Source organism: Oncorhynchus gorbuscha, linkage group LG07 (genome assembly GCF_021184085.1).
Source record: "Oncorhynchus gorbuscha isolate QuinsamMale2020 ecotype Even-year linkage group LG07, OgorEven_v1.0, whole genome shotgun sequence".
Taxonomy (NCBI): Eukaryota; Metazoa; Chordata; class Actinopteri; order Salmoniformes; family Salmonidae; genus Oncorhynchus; species Oncorhynchus gorbuscha.
The window spans coordinates 87055901-87076994 of record NC_060179.1 but is presented as its reverse complement, the minus strand read 5'-3'; the positions used below and the strand labels follow the sequence as shown (position 1 = coordinate 87076994).

Genomic DNA, 21094 nt, shown 5'->3' with positions numbered 1-21094 from the left:
GACAACTGATCATTTCCGAGGTTTATTTAAGGAAAGGGAAATAGATGTAGAGCAGGGAAATGTGTTTTTAGAACACTTGTCCCGGCGATTGCCAGAGGACATTAGAGACGTGATGGAGGCCCAGATCTCACTTGAAGAGGTTGAGAGCGCTCTTAGGAGGATGGGTAAAGGGAAGGTGCCTGGGATGGATGGGCTGCCGGCTGAGTTTTACCTCAAGTTTTGGGGTATACTTGGTCCAGTGGTCCTCGAAGTCTTGAAGGCCATCCTTGAGACGGGGGTCCCGGGGGATCAATGGCCGTCGGTGTTCTGTCACTTCTTTACAAGAAGGGGGACGCCACAGACCTTGGAAACTGGCGGCCACTGACCATGCTGTGTGTAGACTACAAGTTACTTGCAAAGGTCCTAGCGGATCGGTTGCGCACAGCCCTTCCCTACGTCGTCCATGAGGATCAGACGTGCGGGGTAGAGGGCCGCTCAATAAGATGGAACCTACAGTTGATCAGGGACTCCATCGCCTGGGTTGAAGATAGAGGGCTGCCTTTAATGGTAGCAGCGCTAGATCAGGCGAAAGCCTTTGATCGCGTGAATAGATCCTTTCTATTCAGGGTCTTAGGTAGATTAGGATTTGGGGAGAAGTTTATAGGATGGATCCGTACATTATATGTCGGAGCGGGGTGTCGAGTTAGTGTAAATAGTCACTTAGGTGACGTTTTTGACCTCTCGTCTGGGGTCAGGCAGGGATGCCCGCTCTCGGCCCTCCTCTTCGTTCTGTACATGGAGCCTCTGGGGGCTGCCATTAGGGCAGACACAGGGGTGGAGGGCTTGTTGATCCCTGGGAGCGGTGGGCTGCGTGTTAAGATGACGCAGTACGCCGATGACACTTCCTTGCTGCTTATGCAAGGACTCGTGCCTGACAAGGTCCCTTGCCATCATTGGGGATTTCACCCAAGCGTCGGGGGCGGTTCTGAATCACGCAAAGTCTTCCGTTAAGTTTTTCGGAAGATGGCGCGGTAGGACGGATGTGCCCGGGGGGTTATCTCTCTGTGAGGGGGCCCTGAGGATTCTCGGGGTCCATTTTGAGACCTCTGGCTCAGCGACGCTGAACTGGAACATGGGTATCGCAGTGGTACAGAGGAAGCTGGCAATGTGGAAGGCTAGGTCTTTGTCTTTTATAGGTAAGGTCCTGGTCCTAAAGGTGGATGTATTGCCATCTCTTTTGTACTTGGCGTACATCTACCCATTGCCTGCTTGTCTGAGGAGGCCTCTAGTGAGGCTCGTGTTTCAGTTCATGTGGGGTGGCAGGTACGAGTGGGTCGCCAGGGCTCGCATGCTCTGTCCCATCGGGGAGGGAGGTAGGGGGATACCACATTTCCCCCTCAAGCTGGACGCAATTTTTGTTTCGTTCTTGTTGACGGAGCTTGCTCATCCAGTAATACACCCGTCCGGATACCTCCTGCGGGTGTTTTTCTCGTATCAGGCGAGAAGCGTTATGGTGTGGTCTAACACGGGTCCTCGGGCGGAACAGCTGCCGTGGCACTTTGGCCATGCGGCCAAGTGGCTGCGTGCGCACCCCGAGGTTGAAGTTGCCCGAGTAGGTTTAGACCACAGGCACCTGTACGAAGAGGTCAGGCAGGCAGGGAGTCCTGCGCCTGTAGCGGGCATCTCGTCGGTGGTCTGGGAGGGAGTGCAGGCGCGGGGCCTGGACAACAGGCTCAAGGACCTGAATTGGTTGAGCCTCCACAAGTGTTTGCCGGTACGGTCCACCATGTACCGGCATAGCTTGGCGCGATCCCCCACCTGTCCAAGATCCACTTGTGGCAGGGAGGAGACTGTGCGTCATGCTTTTTGGGACTGTGCCTTTGCCGGAGTAGTATGGGCTAGGGCACGGGTGTTGTTGGGATTGGTAAGAGGTGATTTTGTGTTAACGTGGGCAAGGTTAGAGAGAGGTGTAGGGAAAGCGAGAGGTACGGATAGGGATAGGTTTCTCCTTTGGCTTCTCATAAGTCTCTTTAAACAGGGGCTTTGGGAAGCCAGGCAGAACTTTGTCAAGACAGGGAGAGATTGGGGGGTGGAAGGAATAGTGAGGAGGGTGGAAGGAGATTTGAGAGGGAGGATGAAGAGGGAGGAGAGGAAGTGGGGGAAACACGCATGCACGGGAGAGATGGAAGGGGGTTTAGGGCTGGGGGTGTTAGATTGAGTAAGGGGATAGATTAGGGAAGGGAGATAGGGAAAAGTAGTTTGTAGGATGAAGGGGAGGGAAGATGCTCCCCTGAGGTTTTTTGTTTGGGGTTTGTGTTTGTTAAAGAAAATAGGATGAATTGAAGAATGAATGAGAATTGATTTTGTAAAGAATGAATGGTATGGATCGAAATAAATTATTTTTTCAAAAAAAAAAAAAAAAAAAAAAAATCTGTTCTTATCAGTTTAATATCTGATACGTCCCCCATCGGGGGACTACATATTAAATGGATTTTTCGAACAGGGAGTCGGAAATGGGGCTTGCTCCGTCCGCTCCACGCATCGACCCGGTATTGCAGTACCTCCGGGAACGGTGCAACACTTTTCTCCCGTTGTCAAGGAAAAATGCTCATTCGCAAAGCTATGTAAACAGCTAGCTAGCTAGCAGAAGAAAAGCTAGCTAGCTAGCTAGCAGAAGAAGGAAAGAAACATTCAAACTGAAGAAAGGCGAAGCGCTCTTCAATGTGGTCCCCCGTTTCCCGCCATTTTTGTTAAAAAAAAAAAAAAAAAAAAAAAAAAATTGGGCCAGGATTGTGTGTGTGTGTGTGTGTGTGTGTGTGTGTGTGTGTGTGTGTGTGTGTGTGTGTGTGTGTGTGTGTGTGTTTCTCTCTCTGTCTGTGCCTCTGTGTGTGCCTCTGTGTCTCTGTGTCGTTCTTTTTATCCACAGCAGCCCTCGAAAACTTGGAAGAGTGGGTTCCGGGAGCACCCGCGGGTACCCGGCCTAGAGTGCACAGAGTGTGTCTCGGGCCCCCGCCTCTGACTTCCACACGATTCTGGTTTCTCTTCATTACGCACAAGCCTTTCGCCTTTTACTAAAGACTTCCGTGGAGAGGAACACTTACGAGTTCAACGTATTTTTGGAGGGGCTTTGCTTCTTGCAGAGCCCGCTATCTTGTTTCAAGAGAAATTGACCGACCGACAGACAGACAGAGGTGGGCCAGGATAGTGACTTAAAGACACATTAGCGACTTTTTCCAAAAAACACCTGAGTGACTGAGTGAGTGACTGAGTGAGTGACTGAGGGAGGGAGGAAGGAACCGCCGGCTTTTGCCAACCCGCCGAGGTCTGTTGAGACCCCGGGGGCCCGGCGGTTGCAGGGTTCCATTTGTGGGTTATCGCTTCTCGGCCTTTTGGCTGTAACTTTCTACACTGAAAGTAAGAGTGATGGAGTAATGGAGAAGGTAAAGGAGGCAAAGGGGGAAAGACCTTTGTCCTTTTTCAACATCGTGAGCCTCGCAAGAAGGAATTTCAGAACGGTTAACGTACATATGTATAACCCACACGTGACGGATATGACGGTGGCGGCCTTTTTGGATCGCTACTGCGATGTAACATCGGGAGCCAGGTACGTTAAGGACTCGCTAGGCTTCTGGAATGGCCGCCGCCAGTTCCAGGTGCTCCTAAGGGAAGATCCGTGTGGGTTTGAGGGTTTTGTGCATCCCCCTGCGGTCTTTACAGTAGGGACGGATAGAGGCATGCTTTTCTATGCACGTCAGCCACCTTTCTGCAGGAAATGCAGGGAGTACGGGCATGGAACAGCCTCATGTGGGCTGGTAAGATGCAGGCTTTGCATGTCGGAGGAACATGAGACCAAAAATTGTACGGCCCCAAAAGAGTGTCACGGATGTGGCAGTAAACAGCACCTGTTTCGCGAGTGCCCGGTGAGGCAACAAACATATGCGGCAGCGGCTGCTGGGGGAAGAATGGACGGAAGAAAAGGCGCGGAGGAAAAGGGGAGGCCAGGAGAAGGGTACCTAGGTCACATCCCAGAAGAGGCAGCAAGAAAGATGGTGAGTGGGGAACTTGAGAAGCAAGCCAGGTCCTTGACCGCTCCAAAGGTCGGGAGCAAAGTCGCTTTGGAGGAGAGGGCCTTGGTAGAGTTGGAGGTGGTCCCGGAGACCCAGATGTCAACGGGTACTCAATCCATCAGTAGGCTGCAGGGAGAGGTTGGAGGAGCAACGGGAGTGTTGGGCTCATCTCTCGACGAGGTGTATATTGATGAAGAGGCATTCGGGGCCCTAGTGGGGGAAATGAGGGAGATGGTGGAGGGGATCAATGTCCCCCAAACGGAGACGGCGGAATGGGGGTCCATCTCTCCCTTACCTGCCACTCCAAAAATGAAGAGGACGCCTCCACAGACAAGCAGACTCTGCAGGAGTCAGGGCTGTTTGTGGACTCTGGTGAGACCCGGAGGAAGAAAAAGAAGAAGAAGATTTCCTCCGAGCTGGGAGAGGGCCAGAGTGGGCTGGGAGGGGAGGGGAGGGGTGGGAGCGTGAGAGCGATTGGGGACAGTACCACAGAGGTGGCTCCCCAGTCACTGCAGGTATCATCTCTCCCACTAATCCTGATGGACGTAGATGTGGTGGCCTCTGAGCGGTGTGTGACCGATGGAGATGGGGTGTCTCAGGCTAGTTCTGGGACGCCGGGACCCCCCATCCCCAACCCCTTACCTGCGTCTTGGGGTTCTCAGAGGGGGGATGCAGTAGATGGGGAGGCCTCAGAGGAAAGGGGTCACGAGACCTCGTCCATGGATGTAAGAGGGGTTCGGGAGATGGTCAGTAGCACCGGGGTGTCTCCCATGTCCTCACGGGTTCCATCTCTCCGGCTCAGGCTGGTTTTGCCAGATGGGGGTGGGGTGTCTGGGCTATTTCTGGGACGCCGGGACCCCCATCCCCAACCCCTTATCTGCATCTTGGGGTTCTCAGGGGGCGGGATGGGAGGTGGGAAAGTTGGGGGGGCATCGGAGGCTGCTGGTCCAGCGACCAATTTCGACGAGGACCTTTACCCGGAGTGAGTACTTGAACCCTGCACCTGGTTGACTTTTTGTTTTTAAATATACAACCATGGCGGAGATTAAAATAATGACTATGAATGTTCGGGGTTTAAGGGACACTGTAAAAAGAACTGCTGTTTTTAGTTGTTTATCAAACATATGTTTTACTTTTTGTTTTCTGCAGGAGGTACATTTAAGGGATGGGGGGGACGTAGAGCAGTTTAAAAAAGAGTGGGTAAAAGGGAAGTCTGTGTGGAGTGTGGGGGGTGTCCACTCATCAGGAGTTGGGATTTTGTTTGGGACACGGGAGGTGAGGGTAGAGGGCACGTACGTTGCTATGCAGGGGAGGGTTTTGGGGGTGGACATAGCGTTAGGGGATTTTAGACTTAGGATTATAGGGGTATACGGGCCACAGACGGTGCCAGAGAGAAGGGAGATGGTAGAGAGGCTGGCACCTCTGTGTGCCACAAACAGAGTTTTGGTAGTGGGAGGGGATTTTAATGTAGATTTAGGTGGGGTGGGAGATGGTAGTGTAGGGGCCATCACCGGACTTATGGCAAGCCATGGTTTGGTGGATGGGGGCCTTAACACTACTCCGGCGCTGGCGGGTCCCACGTGGCGTAACTCCCGGGGGGTCGTGCGGAGGCTGGACTATGTATTTCTACCCAAATCCTTGGGGCTTTTGTCTGGGCGTCTGCTGCCTGTGTTTTTCTCAGATCACGACGGGGTCCTACTTCGGGTCAAGGCGCCTGTCTGCCTTTTCGGTAGGGGGTACTGGAAGCTCGACCGGGACATCCTGGAGGAGCGGGCTTTTGTCAATACTTTCTCTGTTTTTTTTCGGGGGGCTTGAGGGTCTCCGGCCTATGTGCGGAGGAGTTTTGGAATGGTGGGAGGTAGTTAAGGTAAGAATTAGGGTATTTATTATTGGTTTTTGTAAGAGGAAGGGGAAAGAGGAGAGAAGGGAGGTGGAGCAGCTCCAACGTTTACTCGATCTCGAGTACGAGGCAGGCAACCTCGGTGCTGCGATGGACGTTGAGCGTGCTACAAGCCTCAAGGCTCAACTCAGGGAGGTGCATGAGCGGAAGGCCCGTGCCTTCCTGCAGCGTGCACTTTCTGGGTTTATAGAGCAAAATGAGACCTGCTCTGCAGGGTTTTTTAAATCAGTTAGGGAAAAGCAGGTAAGACAGGTTTTTTATGGGGTGAGGGATGGACAGGGTAGGGTAGTTAGGGAGCCGGAGCAGATGGTCAGGGTGGCAACTGACCATTTCCGGGGTTTTTTCCAGGAGAGGGTAGTAGAAGAAGAACAGGGTACCGTGTTCCTAGAACACTTGTCCCGGCGTGTGCCGGAGGACATTAGAAAGGCGATGGATGCCCCGATAACACTAGAGGAGGTGGAGAGCGCCCTCAAGAGGATGGGGAAAGGGAAGGTGCCTGGGATGGATGGGCTGCCAGCTGAGTTTTACCTCAAGTTTTGGGGTATGCTTGGACCGGTGGTCCTAGAAGTCCTGACGGCCGTTCTCGAGACTGGAGTCCCGGGCAGGTCAATGGCTGTAGGCGTGTTGTCCCTCCTCTACAAGAAGGGAGACACCGCCGACCTTAGCAACTGGCGGCCGTTGACCATGCTGTGCGTAGATTATAAGATACTAGCTAAGGTCATGGCAGACCGTGTGCGCACAGCCCTTCCCTACGTTGTCCATGAGGATCAAACGTGTGGGGTGGAAGGTCGTTCCATTAGGTGGAACCTCCAACTGATAAGGGACTCCATCGCCTGGGTTGAGGATAGAAGTCTACCTCTGATGGTAGCGGCGCTTGATCAGGCCAAGGCTTTTGATCGCGTCAGTAGGGTTTTCCTTTTCAGAGTGTTAGGTAGGTTAGGGTTTAGTGATCGCTTTATAGAGTGGATCAAGATATTGTATGTGGGAGCGGGGTGCCGGGTGAGCATAAACAGCCATCTGGGCGAAGTGTTTAGCCTCTCCTCAGGGGTTAGGCAGGGATGCCCGCTCTCGGCACTCCTTTTCGTGCTCTATATGGAGCCCCTGGCGGCTGCCATTAGGGCTGACGCAGGGGTGGAGGGATTGCTGGTCCCTGGTAGCGGAGGTTTGCGTGTGAAGGTGACACAATACGCAGATGACACCACCTTGCTTTTGTGCAAGGACTCGTGCCTACTAAGGTCTCTGGCCATAATTGGAGACTTTACCCGCGCGTCGGGAGCGGTCCTTAACCTCGCCAAGTCGTCTGTTAAGTATTTCGGCAGATGGCGGGGCAGGACGGATGTGCCCGGAGGGCTATCTCTCTGTAATGGGGCCCTGAGGATTCTTGGGGTCCACTTTGAGACCTCCGGCTCCGCGACAATGAACTGGAACATGAGGGTTGCTTTGGACAAAAATGAATGGCAAGTCATTGGCATCGGACAAACCATATACACATTGGCCAATACCACCCAATTCGGCGTTGATTCATGCAAAGTGTATTGCAAATGCCATATGGCAATTGCCAGTTGTAACACTTTAAAAATTCAACAGGGGGCGAATGCGCTCCACCGGGGTTTTTCATATTGGAAATGTAACCCAAGTCAATGTCCAAAAGTAAAATTTTGAAAAAATGAAATTTTTGTCAAAAACTTATCACCCCTTAAAAAAGTGCTTTCTGGACCGTTTTTCGAAATTCTTTCGATTTTTTTGTCAATTACACATGTGTAAGAACTGTATGAATATACTTTTGTCCAATTTTATTATCATAATTTTTTTTTTTTTTTACATGCGCATAAGGAATATGTTTTGTCCAATTCCAATATGATTTCATAGGAAGTCAAAAGTCAAAAGTCAAAAATGTCAAAATTTTGTAAAAAACTTCACACACCCATAAAAAAGTGCTTTCTGGACCGTTTTTCGAAATTCTTTCGATTTTTTGTCAATTACACATGTGTAAGAACTGTATGAATATACTTTTGTCCAATTTTATTATCATAATTTTTTTTTTTTACATGCGCATAAGGAATATGTTTTGTCCAATTTCAATATGATTTCATAGGAAGTCAAAAGTCAAAAGTCAAAAATGTCAAAATTTTGTAAAAAACTTCACACACCCTTAAAAAAGTGCTTTCTGGACCGTTTTTCGAAATTCTTTCGATTTTTTTGTCAATTACACATGTGTAAGAACTGTATAAATATACTTTTGTCCAATTTTATTATCATAATTTTTTTTTTTTTTTACATGCGCATAAGGAATATGTTTTGTCCAATTTCAATATGATTTCATAGGAAGTCAAAGTCAAAAGTCAAAAATGTCAAAATTTTGTAAAAAACTTCACACACCCTTAAAAAAGTGCTTTCTGGACCGTTTTTGAAATTCTTTCATTTTTTTGTCAATTACACATGTGTAAGAACTGTATGAATATACTTTTGTCCAATTTTATTATCATATTTTTTTATATATTTTTTTAAATTGTGCATAAGGAATTTTTTTGTGGGCCAAATGACATAAGAAATTTGACATGCTCAAAAATCCTGCAGAAATGCAAAATTGACTGGCCTGATGAACTCGGGATGGCCGGGCAGTGATAGTTGTTCCTTTCCATCACTCGTTGTGTTGACTTCATCATGTCCATTTTGTGATGTTTTTCACTATATAATCATATTGCAAGTGCACGTGCATTTGCAATATGGTTCAATGGACAATTACTATATGAAATTTGACATGCTCAAAAATCCTGCAGAAATGCAAAATTGACTGGCCAGATGAACACAGGATGGCCTGAGCAGTGATAGTTGTCCATTTCCATCACTCGTTGTATTGACTTCATCATGTCCATTTTGTGATGTTTTTTCACTATAGAATCATATTGTAAGTGCACGTGCATTTGCAATATGTTTCAATGTGCATTTACCATATGAAATTTGACATGCTCAAAAATCATGCAGAAATGCAAAATTGACTGGCCAGATGAACTCAGGATGGAAAAAAGGAGCAACTGACACTGATCAGGCCATCCTGTGTTCATCTGACTTCATCATGTCCATTTTGTGATGTTTTTTTCACTATAGAATGCACATTGAAACATATTGCAAATGCACGTGCATTTGCAATATGTTTCAATGTGCATTTACCATATGAAATTTGACATGCTCAAAATGCAAAATTGACTGGTCTGATGAACACAGGATGGCCGAGCAGTGATAGTTGTACATTTCCATCACTCGTTGTGTTGATTTCATCATGTCCATTTAGGTGATGTTTTTCACTATAGAATCATATTGTAAGTGCACGTGCATTTGCAATATGTTTCAATGTGCATTTACCATATGAAATTTGACATGCTCAAAATCCTGCAGAAATGCCAAATTGACTGGCCAGATGAACTTGGAAAAGGAGCAACTATCACTGTCAGGCCATCCTGTGTCAAATGCACGTGCATTTGCAATATGTTTCAATATGTTTCAATGTGCATTTACCATATGAAATTTGACCTTGCTCAAAAATGCAAAATTGACTGGTCTGATGAACACAGGATGGCCGAGCAGTGATAGTTGTACATTTCCATCACTCGTTGTGTTGATTTCATCATGTCCATTAGGTGATGTTTTTTCACTATAGAATCATATTGTAAGTGCACGTGCATTTGCAATATGTTTCAATGTGCATTTACCATATGAAATTTGACATGCTCAAAAATGCAAAATTGACTGGTCTGATGAACACAGGATGGCCGAGCAGTGATAGTTGTACCTTTCCATCACTCGTTGTGTTGATTTCATCATGTCCATTTGTTTATGTTTTCTCACTTTTGCAAAGTCACTGTGCATTTGCAATATGGTTCAATGGGCAGGTACCATCACAAATTTGTCATGCTATAAAAATCCTGCAGGAATGTGAAATTGACTGGCCTGATGAACACAGGATGGCCTGGCAGTGATAGTTGTTCCTTTCCATCACTCGTTGTGTTGATTTCATCATGTCCATTAGGTGATGTTTTTTCACTATAGAATCATATTGCAAATGCACGTGCATTGTTGTGCAACTGGTAACCCAAAAATAAAAATATGGTTGTAAATGCATTTACCGGGACGCCTATTGTCCATGCCCGCTATGGGAGTACCCTACTACGGCCCTCTATCTATGGAGTCCGTCCTGAGTGCTTTATGGACTGTTTAAAATATTCTGATGGATACGCATGTTGTGCAACTGGTGATTGAAAATAGGCACCTGGTAACCCCCCAAAAAATATGCTTGTAAATGCATTTACCGGTCATTCTGATATTAATGCTCGCTATGGGAACACAGGATGGCCGGGCAGTGATAGTTGTACATTTCCATCACTCGTTGTGTTGATTTCATCATGTCCATTAGGTGATGTTTTTTCACTATAGAATCATATTGTAAGTGCACGTGCATTTGCAATATGTTTCAATGTGCATTTACCATATGAAATTTGACATGCTCAAAAATGCAAAATTGACTGGTCTGATGAACACAGGATGGCCGAGCAGTGATAGTTGTACATTTCCATCACTCGTTGTGTTGATTTCATCATGTCCATTAGGTGATGTTTTTCACTATAGAATCATATTGTAAGTGCACGTGCATTTGCAATATGTTTCAATGTGCATTTACCATATGAAATTTGACATGCTCAAAAATGCAAAATTGACTGGTCTGATGAACACAGGATGGCCGAGCAGTGATAGTTGTACATTTCCATCACTCATTGTGTTGATTTCATCATGTCCATTAGGTGATGTTTTTACACTATAGAATCATATTGCAAATGCACGTGCATTTGCAATATGTTTCAATGTGCATTTACCATATGAAATTTGACATGCTCAAAAATGCAAAATTGACTGGTCTGATGAACACAGGATGGCCGAGCAGTGATAGTTGTACATTTCCATCACTCGTTGTGTTGATTTCATCATGTCCATTAGGTGATGTTTTTTCACTATAGAATCATATTGTAAGTGCACGTGCATTTGCAATATGTTTCAATGTGCATTTACCATATGAAATTTGACATGCTCAAAAATGCAAAATTGACTGGTCTGATGAACACAGGATGGCCGAGCAGTGATAGTTGTACATTTCCATCACTCGTTGTGTTGATTTCATCATGAACATTAGGTGATGTTTTTTCACTATAGAATCATATTGTAAGTGCACGTGCATTTGCAATATGTTTCAATGTGCATTTACCATATGAAATTTGACATGCTCAAAAATGCAAAATTGACTGGTCTGATGGACACAGGATGGCTGAGCAGTGATAGTTGTACATTTCCATCACTCGTTGTGTTGATTTCATCATGTCCGTTAGGTGATTTTTTTCACTATAGAATCATATTGTAAGTGCACGTGCATTTGCAATATGTTTCAATGTGCATTTACCATATGAAATTTGACATGCTCAAAAATGCAAAATTGACTGGTCTGATGAACACAGGATGGCCGAGCAGTGATAGTTGTACATTTCCATCACTCGTTGTGTTGATTTCATCATGTCCATTTGTTTATGTTTTCTCACTTTTGCAAAGTCACTGTGCATTTGCAATATGGTTCAATGGGCAGGTACCATCACGAATTTGTCATGCTATAAAAATCCTGCAGGAATGTGAAATTGACTGGCCCGATGAACTCGGGATGGCTGGGCAGTGATTCTGGTTCATCTCAATGGCTCGTTAGGGTTGATTTCAGAATGTCACTTTTGGTGATGGTACCTCACCGTTTAAACATATTGCTAATGTACAAAAGTCAACTAGCAAGTCAGTGTCCACCAGTCAATTAGATGTCATTCTGACACCAAACTGATACAAATTGACACTAAACCCACTTTTTCCAACCTGTTTAGTAGCCAACTATCACACACTTCAGAGCTGGCCCAAAATTCACAACGCCTTTGGTTCAAACCATAAAAAAACCATAAAACATGTAGTTACGTTCTAGCTGCGGGTCCATTTCTTATGTTACGTGTAGGCCTAGCTGAGGCGACCCCGAATCCTAAGTTTCGGCTCGATCGGTCATTTGGTGTCCGAGCAAAACCCTAATTGGTGCTGAAAATCCACTTTTTTCCATGACTTGCTACGGGGTCCTTGAATGAGCTATCGGACAGAAACGTTGGGGTCTGTCTATATGGGCCGAGACGGTCGCAATGCACCTAGTCTTGTGTCTCTGAGACATTTCTAAATGTCGCCATTTTCGTAATGGTCAAAATGAATTGAAGTCATTGCAAATGTACGAGGCTATTTCTCGGTCCGAGAACCTTCTAGAGCCACCTAACTCACCACGCACTATCGACCTGAGGTCTAGAACAGGTTTCTAAAGTTTCGGAACTCTAGGTCTGACGGTTCTTTTTTAGCTCGAACAAAGCTAACTATTGGAGGCACTGTCTGTCTCTACAAACCCCAATACGTCCCTCCTTCCAAGTTGTGTGTCTGTGTGATTTAGTTTTCCTTTGAAATTTTATGGGAAAAATGACTGATTTACAGTTCATGGGGTTGCCTAATCACACATATGAAGTTTTGGACAGATCTGACTTTTTTAACCCCTCGAAACAGCCCCTGAGACACCAATTAAGGCACTTCCGGTTGGCACAGGAAGCTATAAGTCAACACATATCCTCACTGGGCTATGCTTTTACAGAATCCTGAGTTTTAAGTCCTTACGTTAAGAATTGACTGATTTACACAGGGTTGAATGCACTATGTCTATCAAACTGCAGGCAGGTAATGGAAAAACACTTTTAGGGTGATTTTAACCACTTCCGGTTGGTCCAGGAAGCTTAGAATCAACACAGGTAGACCTCATACTGGCCTGATGGACTGTCATCAAAGACAGGTTCATACGGCATTCATAACCCATATAGACTTCAGGTTGAATTTAGGGGTGCAGGCAATGTATTCCTATGGGGAGAGAAGTCAATGCAAACTCTTTGAAGTAAACACCTTCTTTTAACTATTAAGGGTTAATGCCACACGGTCAACGTTAGGCTTGCACGGATCGGAAGGACCTTAGGAACATACCTGAGGTCGAATTGTGCTTCTCACCCTAACGGTTCTCTCACTGTCACCCAAAAGCAAATGACGTTGTGGGGCAGGCTTCATTTTGGGCCTACTTTTCTAATGGTCGCTGCGCTCAGACCGAGCGAGCTACGGTCAAGCGGGATATCTCGTTGAACTCGGCACGGCCTAGACATTATGTTTATGCCATTGCCTGCTCTCTGTGTCTTTGAGAACCACACTTTTTCACTCCATCCTTGCTGTGTGTGCGTGTGAGAGCTTTTCTTTGACATCTGCTGGGAGAAATGACTGATTTACAGTTTAGGAGGGTTACCTGGTCACACATATGAAGTTTTGGAGAGATGTGACTTTTCTAACCCTTCAAAACAGACAGTGTGACCCAATTAAAGGCACTTCCGGTTGGCACAGGAAGCTATAAGTAAACACATGTCTTGATTGACATAAACACTTACAGAATCCTGAGTTTTAAGTCTTTAAGTTAAGAATTGACTGATCTATGATCTACACAGTGTTGAATGCAGTCATTTTCACCTTTGAAGGTTATGTACATCAAAACTCCTTTTGGGTCAATCTAACCACTTCCGGTTGCTCCAGGAAGCTTAGAATCGACACAGGTAGACCTCATAGTGGTCTGATGGACTGTCATAGAAGACAGGTTCATAAGGCATTCATAACCCACATAGGCTTCAGGTTGAATTTAGAGGTGCAGGCAATGTATTCCTATGGGGAGAGAAGTCAATGCAAACTCTTTGATGTAAACACCTTCTTTTAACTGTTAAGGGTTAATGCCACAGGGTCAAGGTTAGGCTTGCACGGATCGGGAGGACCTTAGGAACGTACCTGAGGTCGAATTGTGCTTCTCACCCTAACGGTTCTCTCACTGTCACCCAAAAGCAAATGACATTGAGGGCCAGGCTTCATTTTGGTTCTGCTTTTTTTCAAGGTCACTGCACTCAGAGCGAGCTACGGTCAAGCGGGGCGTCTCGTTGAACTCGGCACAGTCTGGAGACTATGGTGATGCCATTTTTTGTGTTGATTTCAGAATGCCATTTTGGTGATGGTCCCTCTCCGTTTAAACATATTGCAAATGTACAAAAGTCAACTAGCAAGTCAGTGTCCATCAGTCAATTAGATGTCATTTTGACACCAAACTGATACCAATTGACACCAAACCCACTTTTTCCAACTCATTTAGAAGCCAACTATCATATATGTCAGAGCAGGCCCATAATTCACAGCGCCTTTAGTTTAAAACATAATAAAAACGTAAAACACATAGTTACGTTCTAGCTGCGGGTCCAGGTCGGACATTATGTGAAGGCCTATGTGAGGCGACCCCGAATCCCGAGTTTCGGCTCGATAGGTCCTTCGGTGCCCGAGTAAAACCCTAATTGGTGCTGAAAATCCACTTTTTTCCATGCCTTGCTATGGGGTCCTTGAATGAGCTATCGGACCGAAACGTTGGGGTCCGTCTCTATGGGCCGAGCCGGTTTCAATGCACCTAGTCTTGTGTCTCTGAGACTTTTCTAAATGTCGCCATTTTCGTAATGGTCAAAATGAATTGAAGTCATTGCAAATGTACGAGGCTATTTCTCGGTCCGAGAACCTTCTAGAGCCACCTAACTCACCACGCACTATCGACCCGAGGTCTAGAACAGGTTTCTAAAGTTTCGAACTCTAGGTCTGACGGTTCTTTTTTAGCTCGAACAAAGCTAACTATTGGAGGCACTGTCTGTCTCTACAAACCCCAATACGTCCCTCCTTCCAAGTTGTGTGTCTGTGTGATTTAGTTTTCCTTTGAAATTTTATGGGAAAAATGACTGATTTACAGTTCATGGGGGTTGCCTAATCACACATATGAAGTTTTGGACAGATCTGACTTTTTTAACCCCTCGAAACAGCCCCTGAGACACCAATTAAGGCACTTCCGGTTGGCACAGGAAGCTATAAGTCAACACATATCCTCACTGGGCTATGCTTTTACAGAATCCTGAGTTTTAAGTCCTTACGTTAAGAATTGACTGATTTACACAGGGTTGAATGCACTATGTCTATCAAACTGCAGGCAGGTAATGGAAAAACACTTTTAGGGTGATTTTAACCACTTCCGGTTGGTCCAGGAAGCTTAGAATCAACACAGGTAGACCTCATACTGGCCTGATGGACTGTTACCAAAGACAGGTTCATACGGCATTCATAACCCATATAGACTTCAGGTTGAATTTAGGGGTAAAGGCAATGTATTCCTATGGGGAGAGAAGTCAATGCAAACTCTTTGAAGTAAACACCTTCTTTTAACTATTAAGGGTTAATGCCACACGGTCAACGTTAGGCTTGCACGGATCGGAAGGACCTTAGGAACATACCTGAGGTCGAATTGTGCTTCTCACCCTAACGGTTCTCTCACTGTCACCCAAAAGCAAATGACGTTGTGGGGCAGGCTTCATTTTGGGCCTAATTTTCTAATGGTCGCTGCGCTTAGACCGAGCGAGCTATGGTCAAGCGGGATATCTCGTTGAACTCGGCACGGCCTAGAGATTATTATGTTTATGCCATTGCCTGCTCTCTGTGTCTTTGAGAACCGCACTTTTCACTCCATCCTTGCTGTGTGTGCGTGTGAGAGATTTTCTTTGACATCTGTTGGGAGAAATGACTGATTTACAGTTCATGATGGTTACCTAGTCACACATATGAAGTTTTGAAAAGATCTGACCTTTTTAACCCATGGAAACTGCCACTGTGACACCATTAAAGGCACTTCCGGTTGGCACAGGAAGCTATAAATAAACTCATATCATGATTGGGGTATGCCTTTACAGAATCCTGAGTTTTAAGTCTTTACGTTAAGAACTGAGTTATTTACGGAGGGTTTAGTGAGTGTGTGTTATTTCAGAAAATCATAGAAAATCACAGAAATCTCACAGAGCTCCGCAGCACACTTTAAAAAGATTCGTAAGAACACCCTGCAACTGGATCTGTAACCGTTGAAAAAAAAAACACCTATCCGTGAACATCACCAAGGTGTCGTTGTACGATTTCTCTTAAATGACGATAGATAAATGGCTGGTTCTTTTTTTTATTGACACCGGAGGCTCCTTGACTTTGACGTGAAGTGGAAAAATAATTTCTCTATTTTCATTTTGGACCTTTAATCCCAGATAAATGGCCATAACTCAAAAACTGTTGAGGCCTAGACGCCATCTTGTTCGGGGCCAACTGCCCATTATGCCGCCCCTACGCTCACCGAGTTTCGGCTTCTAAATATTTTCAGTTTTCGAGATAAGGCCCCGTCGTGAATCGTGATGTTTTGTCCAATAGCAATATGATTGCTTATGCCCTCTTGTGGGAATTTCCGGGACATCGGAAAAATGACCTAAATCTTATTATTTTTGTAAAACGGAAACCGAATGTCCGACAAAGTTCATTTGATGACTTCCTGGTAGGTCCGGCCCTGCCGCTCGGCCCGACGCCGTCCGCGAATTTTACAAACGATTTCGGACGTCTAGTAAGGGACCGTACATTTGCAATATGGACTTTCTCACTAACCATACAGGTACTGCCGAAATCTGCAGGGCTCGCATGATCTCAACCATCGGGGGAGGGTGGGAGGGGAGTTCCACATTTCCCACTCAAGTTGGACTCGATTTTTGTTTCGTTTTTGTTGAATGAGCTCGCTAATCCGGTGATTCATCCCTCCGGTTATTTCCTGCGGGTGTTCTTCTCCTACCAGGCGAGAAGCATAATGGTGTGGTCCAACACGGGTCCTCGGGCTGAACAGCTGCCGTGGCACTTCAGCCATGCGGCGAAGTGGCTGCGTGCACATCCCGAGGTTGAAGTCGCCCGAGTAGGTTTGGACCACAGACGCCTGTACGAGGAGGTCAGACAGACCGTTTGCGCGCCCCCTGTGGTGGGTACCCCTGCTGTGGTCTGGGAGACCATACAGGCGCGGGGTCTAGACAATCGTCTTAAGGATCTAAATTGGTTAAGTCTCCACAAGTGCCTGCCGGTACGATCCATAATGTACCGGCATAGCTTGGCACGGTCCCCCCAGTGCCCGAGACCAGCTTGTGGTGGGGAGGAGACGATACGCCACATGTACTGGGACTGTCCTTTCGCAGGAGTAGTGTGGGCCAGGGCTCAGGGTTTGCTAGGGAGAGTGAAGGGAGGTTTTGTTTTAACATGGGCAAGGGTGGAGAGAGGGGTAGGGAGAGCAGGGGGGGTAGGTAGGGACCGTTTTCTGTTGTGGTTGATTATCAGTCTTTTTAAGAAAGGGCTCTGGGATGCCAGGCAGGGGCTGGTTAAGGCAGGGGCAAACATCGGGGTGGAGGGAATAGTGAGGAGAGTGGAGGGAGACTTGAGGGGGAGGATAAGGAGGGAGGAGAGGAAGTGGGGCCACCATGCCGCATTAGAGAGGTGGAAAGGGGGGTTGGGGCTTGTCAGGTAGGTGAGGTTTAGAAGTTAGGATGGTAGGTTTTGTGGGATTTGGAATGCTTATGTTTATTGATGGCTTGTGTTTTTGTTGGTTTGTAGCAGGCCCCTGGAAAAGATTGTGGGCGGGCGTTGGTTGCTTATATCTTACCAGAGAGAAAGGGTTTTCAGTGTTTTTTTTGAAAAACGATGGGTTGTTTTTTGTTACAAGTTTTGTTTTGGTTATGGGCATGGTAAAAGAAATGTGAAATGTTCACCATGTAAATGAAAAGTTAGAATAAAAGCTTTGAATCATCATCTGTTCTTATCAGTTTAATATCTGATACGTCCCCCATCGGGGGACTACATATTAAATGGATTTTTCGAACAGGGAGTCGGAAATGGGGCTTGCTCCGTCCGCTCCACGCATCGACCCGGTATTGCAGTACCTCCGGGAACGGTGCAACACTTTTCTCCCGTTGTCAAGGAAAAATGCTCATTCGCAAAGCTATGTAAACAGCTAGCTAGCAGAAGAAAAGCTAGCTAGCAGAAGAAGGAAAGAAACATTCAAACTGAAGAAAGGCGAAGCGCTCTTCAATGTGGTCCCCCGTTTCCCGCCATTTTTGGGCCAGGATTGTGTGTGTGTGTGTGTGTGTGTGTGTGTGTGTGTGTGTGCTTCTCTCTCCGTCTCTCTGTCTCTGTCTGTGCCTCTGTGTGTGCGCCTCTGTGTCTCTGTGTCGTTCTTTTTATCCACAGCCCTCGGAAACTTGGAAGAGTGGGTTCCGGGAGCACCCGCGGGAACCCGGCCTAGAGTGCTGCACAGAGTGTGTCTCGGGCCCCCGCCTCTGACTTCCACACGACTCTGGTTTCTCTTCATTACGCACAAGCCTTTCGCCTTTTACTAAAGACTTCCGTGGAGAGGAACACTTACGAGTTCAACGTATTTTTGGAGGTGCTTTGCTTCTTGCAGAGCCCGCTATCTTGTTTCAAGAGAAATTGACCGACAGACAGAGGTGGGCCAGGATAGTGACTTAAAGACACATTAGCGACTTTTTCCAAAAAACACCTGAGTGACTGAGTGAGTGACTGAGGGAGGGAGGAAGGAACCGCCGGCTTTTGCCAACCCGCTGAGGTCTGTTGAGACCCCCGCGGGGGCCCGGCGGTTGCAGGGTTCCATTTGTGGGTTATCGCTTCTCGGCCTTTTGGCTAAGATCAAGCTTGGCACCGAGGTGTCTCACAGCTCGCTTAGTCAGAAGGTCGAACCAGGAGGGCGTTGAGAGTTTTTCTGGAATTTTTCCCAAAATTTCTTAAAACATATTTTGACTACAGCCATACAGATATGGCGGGTAGCGGAAACACCGGGTCGGTTCCGAGGGCCGGATTAAGGAACACGATAAGGTTCGCATGGAAGCAAGAAGGAGAAGTAAGGATGCCAAGGGACACCTTCGCCAGGACAGTGTTGATGGGGGCGCTATCTCTGAAGGTCCCAGATGTGATGTGCCTGCAGGGGAACTCAATGGAAGAGGCGTACGATGTAACTTTCTACACTGAAAGTAAGAGTGATGGAGTAATGGAGAAGGTAAAGGAGGCAAAGGGGGAAAGACCTTTGTCCTTTTTCAACATCGTGAGCCTCGCAAGAAGGAATTTCAGAACGGTTAACGTACATATGTATAACCCACACGTGACGGATATGACGGTGGCGGCCTTTTTGGATCGCTACTGCGATGTAACATCGGGAGCCAGGTACGTTAAGGACTCGCTAGGCTTCTGGAATGGCCGCCGCCAGTTCCAGGTGCTCCTAAGGGAAGATCCGTGTGGGTTTGAGGGTTTTGTGCATCCCCCTGCGGTCTTTACAGTAGGGGCGGATAGAGGCATGCTTTTCTATGCACGTCAGCCACCTTTCTGCAGGAAATGCAGGGAGTACGGGCATGGAACAGCCTCATGTGGGCTGGTAAGATGCAGGCTTTGCATGTCGGAGGAACATGAGACCAAAAATTGTACGGCCCCAAAAGAGTGTCACGGATGTGGCAAGAAACAGCACCTGTTTCGCGAGTGCCCGGTGAGGCAACAAACATATGCGGCAGCGGCTGCTGGGGGAAGAATGGACGGAAGAAAAGGCGCGGAGGAAAAGGGGAGGCCAGGAGAAGGGTACCTAGGTCACATCCCAGAAGAGGCAGCAAGAAAGATGGTGAGTGGGGAACTTGAGAAGCAAGCCAGGTCCTTGACCGCTCCAAAGGACGGGAGCAAAGTCGTTTTGGAGGAGAGGGCCTTGGTAGAGTTGGAGGTGGTCCCGGAGACCCAGATGTCAACGGGTACTCAATCCATCAGTAGGCTGCAGGGAGAGGTTGGAGGAGCAACGGGAGTGTTGGGCTCATCTCTCGACGAGGTGTATATTGATGAAGAGGCATTCGGGGCCCTAGTGGGGGAAATGAGGGAGATGGTGGAGGGGATCAATGTCCCCCAAACGGAGACGGCGGAATGGGGGTCCATCTCTCCCTTACCTGCCACTCCAAAAATGAAGAGGGACGCCTCCACAGACAAGCAGACTCTGCAGGAGTCAGGGCTGTTTGTGGACTCTGGTGAGACCCGGAGGAAGAAAAAGAAAAAGAAGATTTCCTCCGAGCTGGGAGAGGGCCAGAGTGGGCTGGGAGGGGAGGGGAGGGGTGGGAGCGTGAGAGCGATTGGGGACAGTACCACAGAGGTGGCTCCCCAGTCACTGCAGGTATCATCTCTCCCACTAATCCTGATGGACGTAGATGTGGTGGCCTCTGAGCGGTGTGTGACCGATGGAGATGGGGTGTCTCAGGCTAGTTCTGGGACGCCGGGACCCCCCATCCCCAACCCCTTACCTGCGTCTTGGGGTTCTCAGAGGGGGGATGCAGTGGATGGGGAGGCCTCAGAGGAAAGGGGTCACGAGACCTCGTCCATGGATGTAAGAGGGGTTCGGGAGATGGTCAGTAGCACCGGGGTGTCTCCCATGTCCTCACGGGTTCCATCTCTCCGGCTCAGGCTGGTTTTGCCAGATGGGGGTGGGGTGTCTCAGGCTATTTCTGGGACGCCGGGACCCCCCATCCCCAACCCCTTATCTGCATCTTGGGGTTCTCAGGGGGCGGGATGGGAGGTGGGAAAGTTGGGGGGGCATCGGAGGCTGCTGGTCCAGCGACCAATTTCGACGAGGACCTTTACCCGGAGTGAGTACTTGAACCCTGCACCTGGTTGACTTTTTGTTTTTAAGTATACAACCATGGCGGAGATTAAAATAATGACTATGAATGTTCGGGGTTTAAGGGACACTGTAAAAAGAACTGCTGTTTTTAGTTGTTTATCAAACATATGTTTTACTTTTTGTTTTCTGCAGGAGGTACATTTAAGGGATGGGGGGGACGTAGAGCAGTTTAAAAAAGAGTGGGTAAAAGGGAAGTCTGTGTGGAGTGTGGGGGGTGTCCACTCATCAGGAGTTGGGATTTTGTTTGGGACACGGGAGGTGAGGGTAGAGGGCACGTACGTTGCTATGCAGGGGAGGGTTTTGGGGGTGGACATAGCGTTAGGGGATTTTAGACTTAGGATTATAGGGGTATACGGGCCACAGACGGTGCCAGAGAGAAGGAGATGGTAGAGAGGCTGGCACCTCTGTGTGCCACAAACAGAGTTTTGGTAGTGGGAGGGG

General features: G+C 47.4%; 3 non-coding genes and 1 pseudogene across 3 annotated transcripts; all 4 read left to right on the top strand.

The window, feature by feature from the left end:
* The first annotated feature begins 2374 nt into the window (after positions 1 to 2374).
* Positions 2375 to 2562, top strand: LOC124040508. Its single transcript, XR_006839743.1, has one exon. It is a non-coding gene; the product is annotated as a U2 spliceosomal RNA (small nuclear RNA).
* Positions 2563 to 3006: 444 nt separating this feature from the next.
* LOC124040523 lies at positions 3007 to 3123 on the top strand. The gene has a single exon (XR_006839756.1). It is a non-coding gene; the product is annotated as a U5 spliceosomal RNA (small nuclear RNA).
* Positions 3124 to 17728: 14605 nt separating this feature from the next.
* On the top strand, positions 17729 to 17898 carry LOC124040507 (annotated as a pseudogene).
* A 386-nt stretch (positions 17899 to 18284) lies between these two features.
* On the top strand, positions 18285 to 18401 carry LOC124040519. Its single transcript, XR_006839752.1, has one exon. It is a non-coding gene; the product is annotated as a U5 spliceosomal RNA (small nuclear RNA).
* The last annotated feature ends 2693 nt before the right edge of the window (positions 18402 to 21094 follow it).